This window comes from Chiloscyllium plagiosum, unplaced genomic scaffold (assembly GCF_037043375.1).
Source record: "Chiloscyllium plagiosum isolate Xiang-an unplaced genomic scaffold, Cpla_swu_hap1 HiC_scaffold_13, whole genome shotgun sequence".
NCBI lineage: Eukaryota > Metazoa > Chordata > Chondrichthyes > Orectolobiformes > Hemiscylliidae > Chiloscyllium > Chiloscyllium plagiosum.
Window position 1 is genome coordinate 4260328 of NW_028270151.1, and position 17561 is coordinate 4277888.

The following is a 17561-nucleotide window of genomic DNA, read 5'->3' on the forward strand; positions in this document are numbered from 1 at the left end:
AGGAGCAGCGCTCCGAAAGCTAGTGCTTCCAATTAAACCTGTTGGACTAAAACCTGGTGTGTGGTTTTTAATTTTGTACACCCCAGTCCAACACTGGCATCTCCAAATCGTGACTGTTTTTTAAGGACCTTGTCTCAATGCCTACTGGAACGTCAACAAGTTAAACTGAAAACAATTTTGGATTCATTAATCTCCTTTAGGGAAGCAAACTGCCATCCCTACCTGGTCTGGCCTACATGGGACTCCAGACTCAACGCAGTGTGGGTGACTCCTAACTGCCCTCTGGGCAATTGGGGATGGGCGATAAATACTGAGCTAGCCAAAAATGCCATTGATCCCATGAATGAAAAAAAATTAATGAATGACCTTAGTATTTGTAAATTCCTTGTTTCAGATCAATTAAATCCAGCAGATAATTGCTGCCTATAGCATATTGATCTTTTTTAATTCCCTCACTGGCTGGGTCAGCATTTATTACCTGTCCCTTGTTGCCCCTTGAGAAGGTGGGGGGTGAGCTGCCTTCTTGAACCGCTGCCATCCACGTGCAGTGGGTTGACCCACAATGCCTTTAGGGAGGGAATTCCAGGAATTTGACCCAGTGACAGTGAAGAATATATTTCCAAGGCAGACAGTGAGTGGTTTGGACGGGAACTTGCAGGGAGGAGTGTTCCCATGTATCTACTGCACTTGTCCCTCTAGATGTAAGTTTGGAAGGTGCTGTCTGAGGACTTTTGGTGAATTTCTGCAGTGCATCTTGTGGATGGTACGCGCTGCTGCTACTGAGGGTCGGTGGTGGAGGGAGTGGATGCTTATGGATGTGGTGCCAATCAACAGAACATCCGTCAGAGGATTGAGGTCAGTGATTGTTGTAGCATTATTCAAAAAGTGTGAAAGGCTAGGGCACATGATCAAAGGTCAGTCAGGCTGGTCAGAGTTGGACAAATGACTGGAATCAATATTGTGAGTTAGGATTAACTATTACTTAGAGAGTCATAAATTAATCAGGATAGTCAGCACAGTTTGATTAAGGAAAGGTTATGTTTTGTTAATATATTTGGGGTGGCACGATGGCTCAGTGGTTAGCATCACTACCTCGCAGCACGAGGGATACAGGTTCAATTCCACCTTTAGGTGACAGTCTGTGTGGAGTTTGCATGTTCTCCCTGAGTCTAGGTGGAGTTTCTCCAGGTGTTCTGGACTCCTCCCACAGTCCTAAAATGTGCAGGTTAGGGTGGATTAGCCTGGGAAATACAGGGTTACAGGGAGTGTGAGTGGGATGCTCTTTGGATGGGATGGGTCAAATGGCCTGCTTCCACACTGTAGGGATTCTATACTTTGTGAAAGTAACAATGAAGGTTGATGGGGGGAAGGGGATCGTACAGAGCATGTTATCTGCCTGAGTTTTGTAAGACATTAGGCAAAGTGCTATATGGCAGACAGTCAGAAATAGTAAAGCCCCTGAGATACAGGAGTTATTTTCCTCAGAGCAGTGAAGGTCGAGAGGGGACCCGATAGAGGTTTGTAAGATTGTTAGGGGCATAGACTGGGTGGATAGGTATGATTTGGAGGTGCCGGTGTTGGACTGGGGTGTACAAAGGTAAAAATCACACAACACCAGGTTATACTCCAACAGGTTTATTTGGAAACACTAGTTTTCAGAGCACTGCTCCTTCATCAGGTGTTTGTGGAGTACACAATTGTAAGACACAGAATTTATAGCAAAAGTTTACAATGTGATGTAACTAAAATTGTATATTGAAAAAGACCTGGATTGTTTGTTTAATCTCTCATCTTTTAGAATGACCATGTTGGTTTCAGTTCTTTCATATGTAAATCCCAGAACCTTTTTTAAAAGTTACATTCTCAAGTGAATTTTAACAATAGGTGCCACGTCATGTCAGATAATGCATTGAAGGTGTGAGTGCCCTGTGTGAGGTTGTCTGTGCTCCAATGTTCAGACGCATTCTAATCTAAAAAAGGGATTTACAAAATCTTACATGGAATCATGCAGGTTTTGAGCAAAATAAATTATAATTCTGAAAATACAAATTCACACCACAAACTTATATGTGTATGAGTATGAGTGTCTGTGAGAGAGTGTATGTATGTGTGTGACTGTGAATGTAAAGGGGTACAAGTCTTTGAGAGCGTGCATGTGTATGAGAGAGGGTTTGTGTGAGTGTATGGGTCTGTAGTAGTGTGTGTGTGTGAGAGAGAGAGACAGACAGACAGAAAGAGAGAGAGAGAGAGAGAGAAAAACAGAGAGATAGAGAGAGAGATAAAGAGAGAAAGAGAGAGAGGGAGGGAGAGAGAGAGAGAGAGACTCTGCTCGGCCACTTTGCGTTGTTGGATAGGTAGACATTTATTTCCATTATCAGAGGGGTCAGTAACCAGGGGCATAGATCTAAGGTAAGTGGGAATCTTCAAACATAGACATGGATGGGTCTATGTTCTGTTCACAAAGTTGCACTTGTATGCAGTTTGAATTTAGGCACATTGCCATGGGTATACCTGCTCAAGCCAATGGTTATTTTATAAATATAACTCGTAATTTCACCTAGAATTTTGCTTCAAAATTTTATTTATCACCTTTATCATCAATATTTTATCTCCTTTTTATTTATCATTCAGTTTTGTTCCCCATTTTGCACCAAGCTCAGTAACTTTCTTCAACCAGTGAGAATATTCTGAAACTTTTGCTTTAGTTTGGAGCATTTGGATGGTTCATTTTTAAGCAGTTTGCACAGAAAATCATCTGGGATCTTTTTTGTAATTATCATTTATGGAGAAAAGATGTTCGTGCAGGAGAATCACCCAGAAGCATATGGTCAGGAAACATTATTCTCAGCTGGCAGTGAAATGTTCATTGAAATTCAAAGGTGTAAGTCATTGAGTCATACAGCGTGGAAACAGACCCTTCAGTCCAACCAATCCATACTGATCATAATCCCAAACCAAACTAATCCCATCTGCCTGCGCTTGGCTCAAATCCCTCCAAACCTTTGGTATTCATTTACTTATCCAAATGTCTTTTAAACATTGTAACTGTATCCACATCCATCACTTCCACTGACAGTTCATTCCACACACAAACCACTCTCTGTATGGAAAAGTTGTCCCCATCTCCTTTTTAAATCTTTCTCCATTCACCTTTAAAATATGACCCCTACTTTTGAACCCTCTCCCACCCTGGGGAAAAGGCCCTTGTCCGTCATGACTCTCATTATTTGTAAATCTCTATAAAGTCACCCTTCAGCCTCCCATGCTGCAGATATACGGGTTTGGGAAATCCTGTGCAAGAATGAATTGCCTGGGGAAGGGGTAGATTAAGATAGAGAGTGTCTGTACCCTGTGTTTTATCAAATGTTCCCAAACATCAATTCAGATACAAGTCAGTTGGTGAAACAGAAAGCAAGACATCTTTTTTTGTGGATAAAGTTTATTACATACTCAGTCTTACAGGTCATTCCACAAACCAGTACCAGACTGTGCATTCAGAGCATGTGCAGATCCACTGGCAGAGGTCTTCTCGGACATCTTCAACCTCTCCCTGCAGCAGGCCACTGTCCCGGCCTGTTTCAAAAGGGCTAATATCATTCCTGTGCCTAAGAAAGCTCATGCGGCATGTCTCAATGACTACCGCCCAGTGACCCTAACTTCAGTGGTTGTGAAGTGCTTTGAAAGGCTGGTCATGACAATAATCAACTCCAGCCTCCCCACTACTCTTGACCCTCCAATTTGTCTATCGGACCAACAGATCCATGTCAGATGCCGTATCACTTGCCCTTCACTCCTCCCTAGAACATCTTGACACCAAGAACAGCTTTGTAAGAATCCTACCCATTGACTACAGTTCAGCCTTCAACACTATTAACCCCTCAAGACTAATTACTAAACTTAGTGATCTCAGACTCAGCCCCACTCTCTGCAACTGGATCCTCAGTTTCCTGACCCACAGGCCACAATCAGTGAAAACTGGGGACAATATTTCATCCTCACTAACACACAACACTGGAGCCCCCCAGGGGTGCGTACTCAGCCCTCTACTGTACTCACTGTATACCCATGATTGCATCGTCAAATACCAGACTAATGCCATTTACAAGTTCACTGATGATACCGCCATAGTTGTTCGAATCTCAGATGGTGACGAAACCGACTACAGACAGGAGATGGAAGACCTGGAAAAATTATGCACTCAAAACATCCTAGCTCTCAGGGCCGGCAAAACCAAGGAACTTATTATTGACTGGGTGCGCCATCGAGAGCATTCTGTCTGGATGTATCACTACCTGGTATGGCAACTGAACCATTCAAGATCGGAGATGGTTACAGAGAGTGGTGAACTTGGCCCGGACAATCCCAAAGGCCAATGTCCCACCTATAGAATCCATCTCCCAGGCCCGCTGTCAAGGAAAGGCCGCCAGCATTCTCAAAGATCCATCCCACCCTGGCAATGCTTTTCTACAACCTCTACCATTGGGGAGAAGGTACAGAAGCCTGAACACACACACACACACAAACACACACATACACGCACCAGCTGGTTTTGCAACAGTTTCTACCCTACTGTTGTTAGAATACTGAATGGACTCACAAACTCTTAACATTCGCCCGTACCTGTGTTTTTGTTATTGCCGCTGTTTACCTATTATTTACTATCTATGCTACTTAACTCTGTGATCTGCCTATATTTCTCACAAGACAAAGCTTTTCGCTGTGCCTCAGTACACGTGACAATAAATTCAGATCAATTCAATTCAACTCAAAGAAGGTTTTTAATTAGCCCATTTTGCCGTACCTTTGTGGCAGGTGGAACATGACTCCATTAACTCACAGACTGCCTGCTTTATGCTGCCCTCTGTTATCCACCCTATCACAACATTAATCAATTCACCCCAAGCATCTGCTTAACTCATTGAGATAATAATCCCTTTCTCTTCCTTGGCTGCCTTAACTGAATTGCAAAAAGGCAGGTGTGATGATGTGACATGTCCCTACCTCCAGACCAACTGTCTGGGTTCAAGTCCCACCTCAGGGTATGATGGCTACATGGTGTATCCAAACAGGTTTATTCCATGTAAATAAAATTTGTGAAACTATACAAACAATCCTCAAAAAAAAAAAAAAAATTTAATAAACACTTTTTATTTTCTCCTGGGATGTGGGTGTCACTGGCTGGGCCACCATTATTGTCTGTCCCTATTTGACCCTTTAGAAGGTGGGGGTGAGCTTCTTTCTTGAACTGCTTCAGTCCATGTGCTTTAGGTAGACCCACAATGTCCCTTAGGGAGGGAATTCCAGGAATTTGACCCAGCTACAGTGAAGTAACAATGATATATTTCCAAGTTAGAATGGTGAGGGCTTGGAGGAGAACTTGCAAGTATTCATGTTCCCATGTATCTGCTGCCTTTGTCCTTCTAGATAGATGTGGTCATGGGTTTGGAAGGTGTTATCTAAGGAGCCTTGGTGAATTAAATACAGCACAATTCTTCATAACCCTTTTCATATTCTAAATCTTACCTTACTGTGCAATCAATCAGTAATATATAAGAGGGCAGTATCCAGCACCTCCAACTGTTTCGTGACATCACGTTGAGTGAATTGAATTGACTGAAGACTGGTATCTGTGATGATGGGGACCACTGGAGGAGGACGAGATGGATCATTCACTCGGCACTTGGGGCTGAAGATTGTTGTGAAAGCTTCGGCATTTTCTTTTGCATTGATATTCTGGGCTCTTCCATCATTGAGGATGGGGATATTTGTGGAGTCGCCTTATCCAGTGAGTTGTTTAATCGTCCCCCACCAATCACAAATGGATGTGGCTGCACTGCAGAGCTTAGATCTGGCCCATTGGTTGTGGAATCGCTTAGCTCTGTCTATCACTTGCAGCTTATGCTGTTTGGTGTGACTTCACCAGGTTGACACCTCATCCTCAGGTATACCTGGTGCTGCTCCTGGCATGTCCCCCTGCACTCTCCATTGAACCAGGGTTGATCCCTGACTTGATGGTAATGGTTGACTGAAGATATTGTTATGGACCAGACCTCCCCCCCCCCCTCAAAATATTTTGAGAAGGTAATCTATGCCCGAACTTTTTCTTGTTTAAAGGTAGATGTGGGTGGATATATCAGGAGTGATGCAGCTGGGTAAACCACTTGGCTTTAAGCAAAACACAATTTATTTAAACACCACAGTTGAAACATGAACAAAAGACAGTGGAATTTATAATAACTTAATTATTGGAAAACTTAATCGACCGAATATAGTAACTATTACTAATTAACTGTTCCAATACAGTAACATCCCATAAACACATCCCTTGGTAGAAAGGTAGATTCAAACACCGATTCTTACAGGCAGGAGGGAACAACACCCAGAGAGAGATTTCAGAGAAAGTCAGAGGAATGCTTTACTGAAGCTTGCAATTCTCCTGTACTCACGCAGAGTGACTGCTACAGCTGAAGAAAAACTAGAAAGCCTGAACTGGCAGAAGTGGTCACTCCCCTTTCATTGTTAAACTGTTTTAAAAAAAAATCCAATGGCCTCTTAAACTAGACTCATCAGTACCTCTGCCTTTACAACACCTCTTCAAAAAAAAACCAAGGACAGAATAACCTTTCTTAAAGTAACAGCATCACCAAAACATGCCAAGCCATGAGGTTACAGATTGTGCTGGAGTACAGTTCTACTGCTGTTAATGACTCACAGCGCCTCACGAAGTCTGTCCCATTTAGCACAGTGATAGTGCCACACAGCACGATGGAGGGTATTCTCAATGTGAAGGCAGGACATCATCTCCCCGAGGACAGTGCAGTGGTCACTCTTACCTATACTGTCATGGACAGATGCATCTGCAGCTGGCAGTTGGGAAGGATGAGATCAAGTATGTTTTTCCCTCTTGTTGGTTCCCTAACCACCTGCCGCAGACCCAATCTAGCAGCTATTTCCTTGACTTGACCAGAACTTTTTGGAGTATTGATATGCAGAGGGATCTGAGTGTACAGGCCCATAGATCACTGAAGGAGACAGCGCAGGTAGATAAGGAAGTAAAAAAGGTCTGTGGCATGCTTGCCTTCATTGGAAGTGGCAATGAGTATAAGGATAGACAAGTTATGACGCAGCTTTACAGAACATTAGTTAGGCCACATTTGGAATATTGCGTACAGTTCTGGTCACCACACTACCAGAAGGATGTGGATGTTTTGGAGAGGGTACCAGGATGTTGCCTGGTTTTGGGGGATTCTAGCGGTGAAGAGAGGGTGGATAGACCAGGTTTGTTTTCATTGGAATGCAGGAGGTTGAGAGATGACCTGATAGAAGTTTAAAAGATTGGTATGGATAGAATGGGAAGTATGAGACTTTTTCCTAGGGTGGAGGGGTCAGTTATGAGGGGACACAGGTTCAAGGTGCGAGGGGGCAGTTTGGGGATTGGAGGTGGGGGGGTAAGTTTAAAAGAGATGGGTGAGGCAGATTTTTCACACAAAGGGTGGTGAGAGCCTGGAACGTGCTGCCAGAGGAGGTGGTGGAAGCAGACACAACAGCAGCATTCAAGAAGCACCTGGACAGATACATGAATAGGAATGGAATAGAGGGATAGGATCCTGTCAGTGAAGACAGTTTTAGTATGGAAGGGACAAATGTGTCAGCGCAGGCTTGGAGGGCCGAAGGGCCTGTTCCTGTGCTGTATTGTTCTTTTTTCTTTGATCAGCTCGATCAGTAGTGCTGCTGCCGAGCCACTCTTGTTAGTGGACATTTAAATCCCTCTTCAGAGTACATTCTGTGACCTTGCCATCCTCAGGGCTTCCTCCAAGTGTTGGTCAACATGGAGGAGTACTGACTCATCGACCGAGGGAGGACAATACGTGGTAATCAGAAGGAGGCTTCTTTGTTCAATATTAACCTGAAGCCACGAGACTTCATGGGGACTGGAGTTGGCAATCCTGATGATCTGAGTGACTTCCAGTCTTGGCAAATTCAAAATACTAATATAAACCAGCAGACCAGAATGAAACTGCGAAAGTGTATGAGAGAGCAAGTGAGAGATAATCCATGTTAATATGGGAGCACTAACAAGCACATTTTTGAGATACACTGCTATGTACTTAAAGTAAATGGCATTACATCAATCCTAAAACAATCTCAAACTTGTTTTACAGCTGCATTCATCATGTTTTTTTCAAATTTAGCACAACGAGCAGTTCAAATTCATACCAGAAATGAATGTACCAACCTATGCTCAATTAGGTCTCTGCTGCAGAGGTTATACAGATATCCTTAGAAATAAGACAAACATTAGCCAGAGCTCTCTACATCACCATCCAGAGACTCTTCCTGGAATTGGATCTTTACAGGCAGGAGAGTATAGCAAGCCTAACTGTGATGCATAATGTGGTACAATTGTGGGGCCAATCAACACTACAATTCACACATGACTAAAAATCTGTCCTGAAGTTCCCATGTAGCTGTGACGGTGAAGAAGGCACAACAACATCTCTTCTTCTTCAGGTGGCTCAGGGAATTTGGCACGTCCATAATGACCTTCGCCAACTTCTACAGATACAACATTGAAAGCATTCTATCCAGGTGCATCATGGCCTGGTATGGCAATTGCTCTGCCCAAGACAGAAGGTTGTGTGTACAGCCCAGACCATCACAGAAGCCAGCCTCCCATCCCTGGACCCCACTTACACTTCACATTGCTATGGAAAGGCTGCCAACATCATCAAAGACCCCTCTGACCCTGGTAATGCTCTTTTCCAACCTCTTCCGTCAGGCAGAAGATACAGACACTTGAACACATGCACCATCAGGTTTAAGAACAGCTTTTTCCCTGCCATTATTAGACTGATGAATGGGCCGCTCTAACTTCAAATAATGTTGCTGTTGCTTTGTGCACCTCCTGTGCAGCTGTAATCCTGTATGCCTCACTCTGTATAAGCGCACTATTATCTGTATATCCTTGTTTGCTATGATTTGCCTGTACTGCTCACAAAACAAAATTTTTCACTGTACTTAGGTATGTGTGACAACAATAAATCAAATCAAATCAAATCAGCATGAACAGATAGAGTTAACCATCTGTAACAAGTAACAATATTAATATTGTAAATATTTTGCAAATAAAAAGTAATAATCAGCAATAATGGACAGAAATGTTGGATTTTGAGATGACCATGTTGATTATTCAGGAAAATCAGTCATTTGAATAGAAGGCTAGGGGTGGTGGTGGGTGTAAAATAGCGATCTATTAAAACATACTAAGCTGGGTGGCAAGGTGAAATGTGATAAGGATGTTAGGAGATTACAGGGTGACCTGGACAGGTTAGGTGAGTGGTCAGATGCATGGCAGATACAGTTTAATGCGGATAAATGTATGGTTATCCACTTTGGTGGCAAGAACAAGAAGGCAGATTACTACCTAAATGGAATCAATTTAGATAAAGGGGCAGTACAGAGAGATCTGGGTGTTCTTGTACACCAGTCAATGAAGGTAAGCATGCAGGTACAGCAGGTAGTGAAGAAGGCTAATAGCATGCTGGCCTTCATAACAAGAGGGATTGAGTATAGAAGCAAAGAGGTTCTTCTGCAGCTGTACAGGGCCCTGGTGAGACCACACCTGGAGTATTGTGTGCAGTTCTGGTCTCCAAATTTGAGGAAAGACATTCTGGCTATTGAGGGAGTGCAGCGTAGGTTCACGAGGTCAATTCCTGGAATGGCGGGATTACCTTACACTGAAAGACTGAAGCGACTGGGCTTGTATACCCTTGAGTTTCAAAGACTGAGAGGGGATCTGATTGAGACATATAAGATTATTAAAGAATTGGACACTCTGGAGGCAGGAAACATGTTTCCGCTGATGGGTGAGTGCCTAACCAGAGGACACAGCTTAAAAATACGGGTTAGACCATTTAGGACAGAGATGAGGAGAAACTTCTTCACCCAGAGAGTGGTGACTGTGTGGAATGTCCTGCCCCAGAGGGCAGTGGAGGCACAGTCTCTGGATTCATTTAAGAAAGAGTTGGATAGAGCCCTCAAGGATAGTGGAATCAAGAGTTATGGAGATAAGGCAGGAACAGGATACTGATTAAGGATGATCAGCCATGATCATATTGAATGGTGGTGCAGGCTCGAAGGGCAGAATGGCCTACTCCTGCACCTATTGACTATTCTATTGTATATACAGAAACCGTTGCAGGAAAAGAGTGCAAGAGTGTGTGTGTGTGTGCAGAAGCATGCAGTTACATGCATGTGCATTGGTACTGGTGTGAGGAGGGATATTGGTTGGGGTGCGAGGACACACAGGTGCACACACATACGCATGCAAACACACACACACATGAGTTAGTCCCCTGGTCACATTAAAAATTAGCCATATGACAAATTGTAAAACTCTAAATGTTGATTGTAAAATAAGCATATTCATAATTTTGAAATAATTTGTACTTTCTTAAGACACTAATCAATCAATTGCACAGAGTATTAAACTTTGGAATGTTCAGTTAAAAGTCTAATGTTAGAAGATTGAATTCAGTGAGCACAGATGGAAGATAGGTATTCCTGATGAAGGGCTTTTGCCCGAAACGTCGATTTTGCTGCACGTTGGATGCTGCCTGAACTGTTGTGCTTTTCCAGCACTTCTCTAATCCAAACTCTGGTTTCCAGCATCTACAGTCATTGTTTTTACCCAGATGGAAGATAAGTTAGTTTTTATGGTGATTTGGAAAGATTTGCATGTTTTTTATTTGTTCATTTTGTGGGAAGTGGGTGTTGCAGGCTGCCTGTGTGCTCAGGACTTTGGAGCTAATCTTAGCTCTCTAGCCCTGTTTCTTAACCAGAGAAGTGGGCGGCACGGTGGCACAGTGGTTAGCACTGCTGCCTCACAGCGCCTGAGACCCGGGTTCAATTCCCGCCTCAGGCGACTGACTGTGTGGAGTTTGCACGTTCTCCCCGTGTCTGCGTGGGTTTCCTCCGGGTGCTCCGGTTTCCTCCCACAGTCCAAAAGATGTGCAGGGTCAGGTGAATTGGCCATGCTAAATTGCCCGTAGTGTTAGGTAAGGGGTAAATGTAGGGGTATGGGTGGGTTTCGCTTCGGCGGGTCGGTGTGGACTTGTTGGGCCGAAGGGCCTGTTTCCACACTGTAATGTAATCTAATCTAAAAAAAAAAGTTTTATCCGCTATCATTCAGCTAGATTTCTTTCTCATTCAGAATTATCACTGCCTCCAGTTTACACACAGAGTTCAATGTTTACAGATGTCTTAATCCTGTTCTGTGGAAGTGACTGATTAATGCCATCTCCCTCTCAAGGGTTCCACATCACCAACAATTGCAACTTGCTCCCATAGAGAGATTAGAAAAACCTCTCCAGGAGCAGTGGTAGCCAGTTCTCACTTCCATTGTGCAATTACGATTCAGTTGAGGATTAAAGGCAAAATAGGTCACTTTTCACAGAGTGAGTCCCAGGCTCAGCCAATCTCAGTGACTCCCCAAACCTTCATGTTCCTTTCTTCCTCGCTCTATTAGTTCTGAACTGTCACACATTCCCACCCAACACTTCCATGTAAATCTTTATCTCTCCAGTTTACCCCCCCAAGCCCCATGTCTGCAGCTGAGTGCCATCCATGGTGATGCACAGTGTCCCTGCTGAAGGAAGGAAGGACAATGGTGGCCCTCAATAACTAACCAACACAGAAAACCAGGTCCTCCTTTGCACTATTGTCTACCACATTATGTTGAGTTAACCCCTTAACAGTTCTCATTCGCTCTGCATCCCACCATGCTGCCTCCAATCCCTACAACTGACTTTCCCAACTTTTCCGATTACAATTGTGACTCCTGACAACACCCCTTGCCTTTCTGTGAACTGACCATGACTCAGCCCTTGAGTGACCTTCCTGATAAGTGACTAGATCCTGGGCTGGTCTCTGTGCAGCTGCAATGATTGACATACCTCTAATCCCTGCTTTGGTGGCTCAGGACCTGAAGAATTGACTGAGGCCCACTCCCCTAACCCTGACTGCCCCATGGCTGACTGACCATGTTCAAGCCCTTACCTTGACGTTGTCCTTGACAGACTATGTTGGGATGCCCTGACCGACAGCTGTCCACCTGGACTTGGCTGAGGACATCTCCACTTAGACTTTGAGACATCACCCTTTGAATGAAAGCACATGTGATCTCACAATCCCACAGTTAGTTAACAATTACAGAAATGTCAACATTTGGAGGTGCCGTTGTTGGACTGGGGTAAACAAAGCGAGGAATCACACAACGCCAGATTATAGTCCAACAGTTTTAATTGGAAGCACTAGCTTTTGGAGAGCAGCTCCTTCATCCTACTCCACAACCACCTGATGAAGGAGCAGCGCTCCGAAAGTTAGTGCTTCCAAATAAACCTGTTGGACTATAACTGAGTGCTGTGTGATCTTTAACTTTAAAAGTGTCAACCTTTTAAAAAAATACTGATTTGATTGTAAAGTACTATGGGCCATCCTGTGATTGTAAAGACAACATAGCAGTCTTTAGCTGGTAAAATGTCATTACTTTCTTTCAGACTGGATATCCATTTTGCAGTAATTACAACAAGTGAGCAAATGCTCACTGTCCAGCCCTCACTGCTGAATTGTCCTATTGTGCTGCTGAATTGAGTTTCAATTACTGTTGGTTCACAATTTGCTTTTTCAATATCCCTTTGAAAACTATTCTCCTTCCTCTCCTGATGATGATGGATCCAGTTAGAATCCATTTGCCCAGTGTCAGTCATTGTCTGTTCCCCCGCTTTATTTTGGAGAGAAGGCAAAGATTGCCATTAAAATATTTAACAATGAAGGCTATTGTCATTGATTTCAAGTCCATATCTAATGTCACACTAGTAGGAGGCAGCACACAGGATGGACACTCGGCTGATACTGTGTTGATTGCTGAGACTAAGAGCAGGAAGGTCAATCATTGCCTCAGCCAACACCAAGCAGAACAAGGGAAATACTGAACACTTTCTGATTTATTGATAAATAATGTAGTAATAGTTAACTTTTAAAAAGGAATTCTGAAAGTTATATAGTCATAGCTAAGTAAAAATGTATGTGTGTCTAGGAGTTTGACTTAACTGTGATTTTTTGTTGATATCCTGCCAACAAAACAACTTTGATAGATTGATTATGAAAAGCTATGGCTGATGGAATCTAGTGTGGGAAATTATCCTGATTTTGAACCGACAAAGTTGATCAGTGTGTTTTAAAACCACCGGTAACAGAGTGAGTTCAAGTTCCAAATACAGAAACTATTAACCTAGTGTGCCATTTAGTGACAGAAAGATAACAAATGACTAATGATCTTGGAATGAATGGATGGAATTAAATTACAGCTGTGCGGAGATCTGGTTAGATCTCACGTGGAATATGGATTCAGCACCATACCTCAGAAAGGATATCCTAACCTTAAATGGTCTGCAGCAAAATAGTCTACAGCCCAGAGGACTCAACATTAAGTTCTCCAATTTCAAATAACTTCCCTTCCCATTCCCTGACTCCCTTCCCCGCCGATCCCTCTCTCTTCCACCAACCGGATTCATTCCTCCCATTGACCAACCAGGTCGAACGCCCGACCGTCTTCACCTATCCCCACCTCACCACCCTGCCTCTGCCACCCCTTTTTCTGCAGAACCCCCTACACCCACCCCTCCAGTCCTGAAGAACGGTTACACCTGAAACGTCAACTTCTCCACCTCCTGATGCTGCCTGCCTTGCTGTGTCCCTCTCCCTCCAGATCCTGCCTGTCTTGCTGTGTTCCTCTCCATCCTGACGCTGCCTGCCTTGCTGTGTCCCTCTCCCTCCTGATGCTGCCTTCCTTGCTGTGTCCCTCTCCCTCCTGATGCTGCCTGCCTTGCTGTGTCCCTCTCCCTCCTGATGCTGCCTGCCTTGCTGTGTTCCCCTCCCTCCTGATGCTGCCTGCCTTGCTGTGTTCCCCTCCCTCCTGATGCTGCCTGCCTTGCTGTGTCCCTCTCCCTGATGTTGCTGCCTGCCTTGCTGTGTTCCTCTCCCTCCTGATACTGCCTGCCTTGCTGTGTCCCTCTCCCTCCTGACGCTGCCTGCCTTGCTGTGTCCCTCTCCCTCCTGACGCTGCCTGCCTTGCTGTGACCCTCTCCCTCCTGATGCTGCCTGCCTTGCTGTGTCGCTCTCCCTCCTGATGCTGCCTGCCTTGCTGTGTCCCTCTCCCTGATGTTGCTGCCTGCCTTGCTGTGTTCCTCTCCCTCCTGACGCTGCCTGCCTTGCTGTGACCCTCTCTCTCCTGACGCTGCCTGCCTTGCTGTGTTCCTCTCCCTCCTGATGCTGCCTGCCTTGCTGTGTTCCTCTCCCTCCTGACGCTGCCTGCCTTGCTGTGTTCCTCTCCCTCCTGACGCTGCCTGCCTTGCTGTGTTCCTCTCCCTCCTGATGCTGCCTGCCTTGCTGTGTCCCTCTCCCTCCTGACGCTGCCTACCTTGCTGTGTCCCTCTCCCTCCTGATGCTGCCTGCCTTGCTGTGTTCCTCTCCCTCCTGACGCTGCCTGCCTTGCTGTGACCCTCTCCCTCCTGATGCTGCCTGCCTTGCTGTGTCCCTCTCCCTCCTGATGCTGCCTACCTTGCTGTGTTCCTCTCCCTCCTGACGCTGCCTGCCTTGCTGTGACCCTCTCCCTCCTGATGCTGCCTGCCTTGCTGTGTCCCTCTCCCTCCTGATACTGCCTGCCTTGCTGTATCCCTCTCCCTCCTGATGCTGCCTGCCTTGCTGTGTCCCTCTCCCTCCTGATGCTGCCTGCCTTGCTGTGTTCCCCTCCCTCCTGATGCTGCCTGCCTTGCTGTGTTCCTCTCCCTCCTGATGCTGCCTGCCTTGCTGTGTCCCTGTCCCTCCTGATGCTGCCTGCCTTGCTGTGTTCCCTCTCTCTCCTGATGCTGCCTACCTTGCTGTGTCCCTCTCCCTCCTGATGCTGCCTGCCTTGCTGTGTCCCTCTCCCTCCTGACGCTGCCTGCCTTGCTGTGTTCCTCTCCCTCCTGCTGCCTGCCTTGCTGTGTCCCTCTCCCTCCTGATGCTGCCTGCCTTGCTGTGTCCCTCTCCCTCCTGATGCTGCCTGCCTTGCTGAGTTCCCCTCCCTCCTGATGCTGCCTGCCTTGCTGTGTTCCTCTCCCTCCTGATGCTGCCTACCTTGCTGTGTCCCTCTCCCTCCTGATGCTGCCTGCCTTGCTGTGTTCCTCTCCCTCCTGATGCTGCCTACCTTGCTGTGTTCCTCTCCCTCCTGATGCTGCCTGCCTTGCTGTGTTCCTCTCCCTCCTGATACTGCCTACCTTGCTGTGTCCCTCTCCCTCCTGATGCTGCCTGCCTTGCTGTGTTCCTCTCCCTCCTGATGCTGCCTACCTTGCTGTGTCCCTCTCCCTCCTGATGCTGCCTGCCTTGCTGTGTTCCCTCTCCCTCCTGATGCTGCCTACCTTGCTGTGTTCCTCTCCCTCCTGATGCTGCCTGCCTTGCTGTGTTCCCTCTCCCTCCTGATGCTGCCTACCTTGCTCTGTTCCTCTCCCTCCTGATACTGCCTGCCTTGCTGTGTCCCTCTCCCTCCTGATGCTGCCTGCCTTGCTGTGCTGCCCCAGCCTCCTGCCATCTACGTTGGATTCCAGCGTCTGCAGTTTTTGTTCTCTCAGCAAAATTGCAGCAAAATACTGGCAGAAATGCCAAACCTCCAAATCGTAAAATTATGAGGAGAGATTGCACAGAACCAGCTTATATTGACTCGAATATTGAAGAGTAATTTATGTAGTGGCTCTTGAAATAGAGGATGCATTGGTGGTCATCTTCAAAGATTCTTTCCACTCTGGGTCAATTCCCACAGATTGGAGGGTAGCTAATGTAACCCCACAATTTAAAAAGGGCACTTAGAGCAGAGCACTTAGAAAACAGTTGAGGAATCAGACACACAGTCAGCATAGATTTACAAAAGGGATTTTATGCTTGACAAATCTACTGGAATTCTTTGAGGATGCTGTGAGAGCCTGAACATGGGTGAGGTCCCAGAGGACTGGAAAATTGCTAATGTTGTCCCCTTGTTTAAGGAGGGTAGCAGGGATACTCCAGGTAATTATAGAGCGGTGGTGTCAGTGGTGGGGAAGCTGCTGGAGAAGATACTGAGGGATAGGATCTATTCCCATTTGGAAGAAAATGGGCTTATCAGTAACAAGCACACGGTTTTGTATGGAGAAGGTCATGTCTTATAAACCCGATAGAATTCTTTGAGGAGGTAACAAAGTTGATTGATGGGGGAAGGGCTGTAGATGTCATATACATGGACTTCAGTAAAGCGTTTGATAACGTTCTCCATGGTAGGCTGATGGAGAAGTGAGGAGAAAGGGAGGACTGCAGATGCTGGAGATCAGAGCTGAAAATGTGTTGCTGGAAAAGCACACCAGGTCAGGCAGCATCCAAGGAGCAGGAGAATCGACGTTTCGGGCATGAGCCATTCTTCAGGAATGAGAAAAGTGTGCCAAGCAGGCTAAGATAAAAGGAAGGGAGGAGGGACATGGGAGAGGGACGTTGGAAATGAGATAGGTGGAAGGAGGTTAAGGTGAGGGTGATAAGGTGAGGGTGATAGGCCAAAGTGGGGGTGGGGGCGGAGAGTCAGGAAGAAGATTGCAGGTTAGGAAGGTTGTGCTGAGTTCGAGGGTTGGGATCGAGACAAGGTGGGGGGAGGGGAAATGAGGAAACTGGAGAAATCTGAGTTCATCCCTTGTGGTTGGAGGGTTCCTAGGCAGAAGATGAGGCGCTCTTCCTCCAGCCGTCGTGTTGCTATGGTCTGGTGGTGGAGGAGTCCAAGGACCTGCATGTCCTTGGTGGAGTGGGAGGGGGAGTTGAAGTGTTGAGCCACAGAGAGGTTGGGTTGGTTGGTCCGGGTGTCCCAAAGGTGTTCTCTGAAACGTTCTGCAAGTAGGCAGCCTGTCTCCCCAATATAGAGGAGGCCACATTGGGTGCAGCGGATGCAGTAAGTGATGTGTGTGGAGGCGCAGGTGAATTTGTGGTGGATATGGAAGGATCCCTTGGGGCCTTGGAGGGAAGTAAGGGGGGAGGTGTGGGCGCAAGTTTTGCATTTCTTGCAGTTGCAGGGGAAGGTGCCGGGAGTGGAGGTTGGATTGGTGGGGGGTGAGGACCTGACAAGGGAGTCACGGAGGGAGTGGTCTTTTCGGAATGCTGATAGGGGAGGGGAGGGAAATATATCCCTGGTGGTGGTAGTCCGTTTGGAGGTGGCGGAAATGATGACGGATGATATGATGTATATGGAGGTTGGTGGGGTGGTAGGTGAGGAGCAGTGGGATTCTGTCCTGGTGGAAATGGAGAGGTCTAGGAAGGGAAGGGAGGAGTCTGAGACGGTCCAGGTGAATTTGAGGTCGGGGTGGAAGGTGTTAGTAAAGTGGATGAACTGTTCAACCTCCTCGTGGGAGCACAAGGCAGTGCCGATACAGTCGCCGATGTAGCGGAGGAAAAGGTGGGGGGTGGGGCCAGTGTAGCTGCGGAAGATGGACTGTTCCACATATCCTATGAAGAGG

The 17561-nt window shown here is 46.1% G+C and overlaps 1 protein-coding gene across 1 annotated transcript in view; it reads left to right on the forward strand.

The window, feature by feature from the left end:
- The first annotated feature begins 794 nt into the window (after positions 1-794).
- LOC122556369 (transmembrane protein 255B) overlaps positions 795-17561 on the forward strand; it is a 110157-nt gene continuing 93390 nt past the window's right edge. Inside the window, exon 1 of the mRNA XM_087993210.1 lies at positions 795-855. The gene's annotated coding sequence lies outside the window, so the exon portion shown is untranslated. The remainder of the gene's footprint in view (positions 856-17561) is intronic.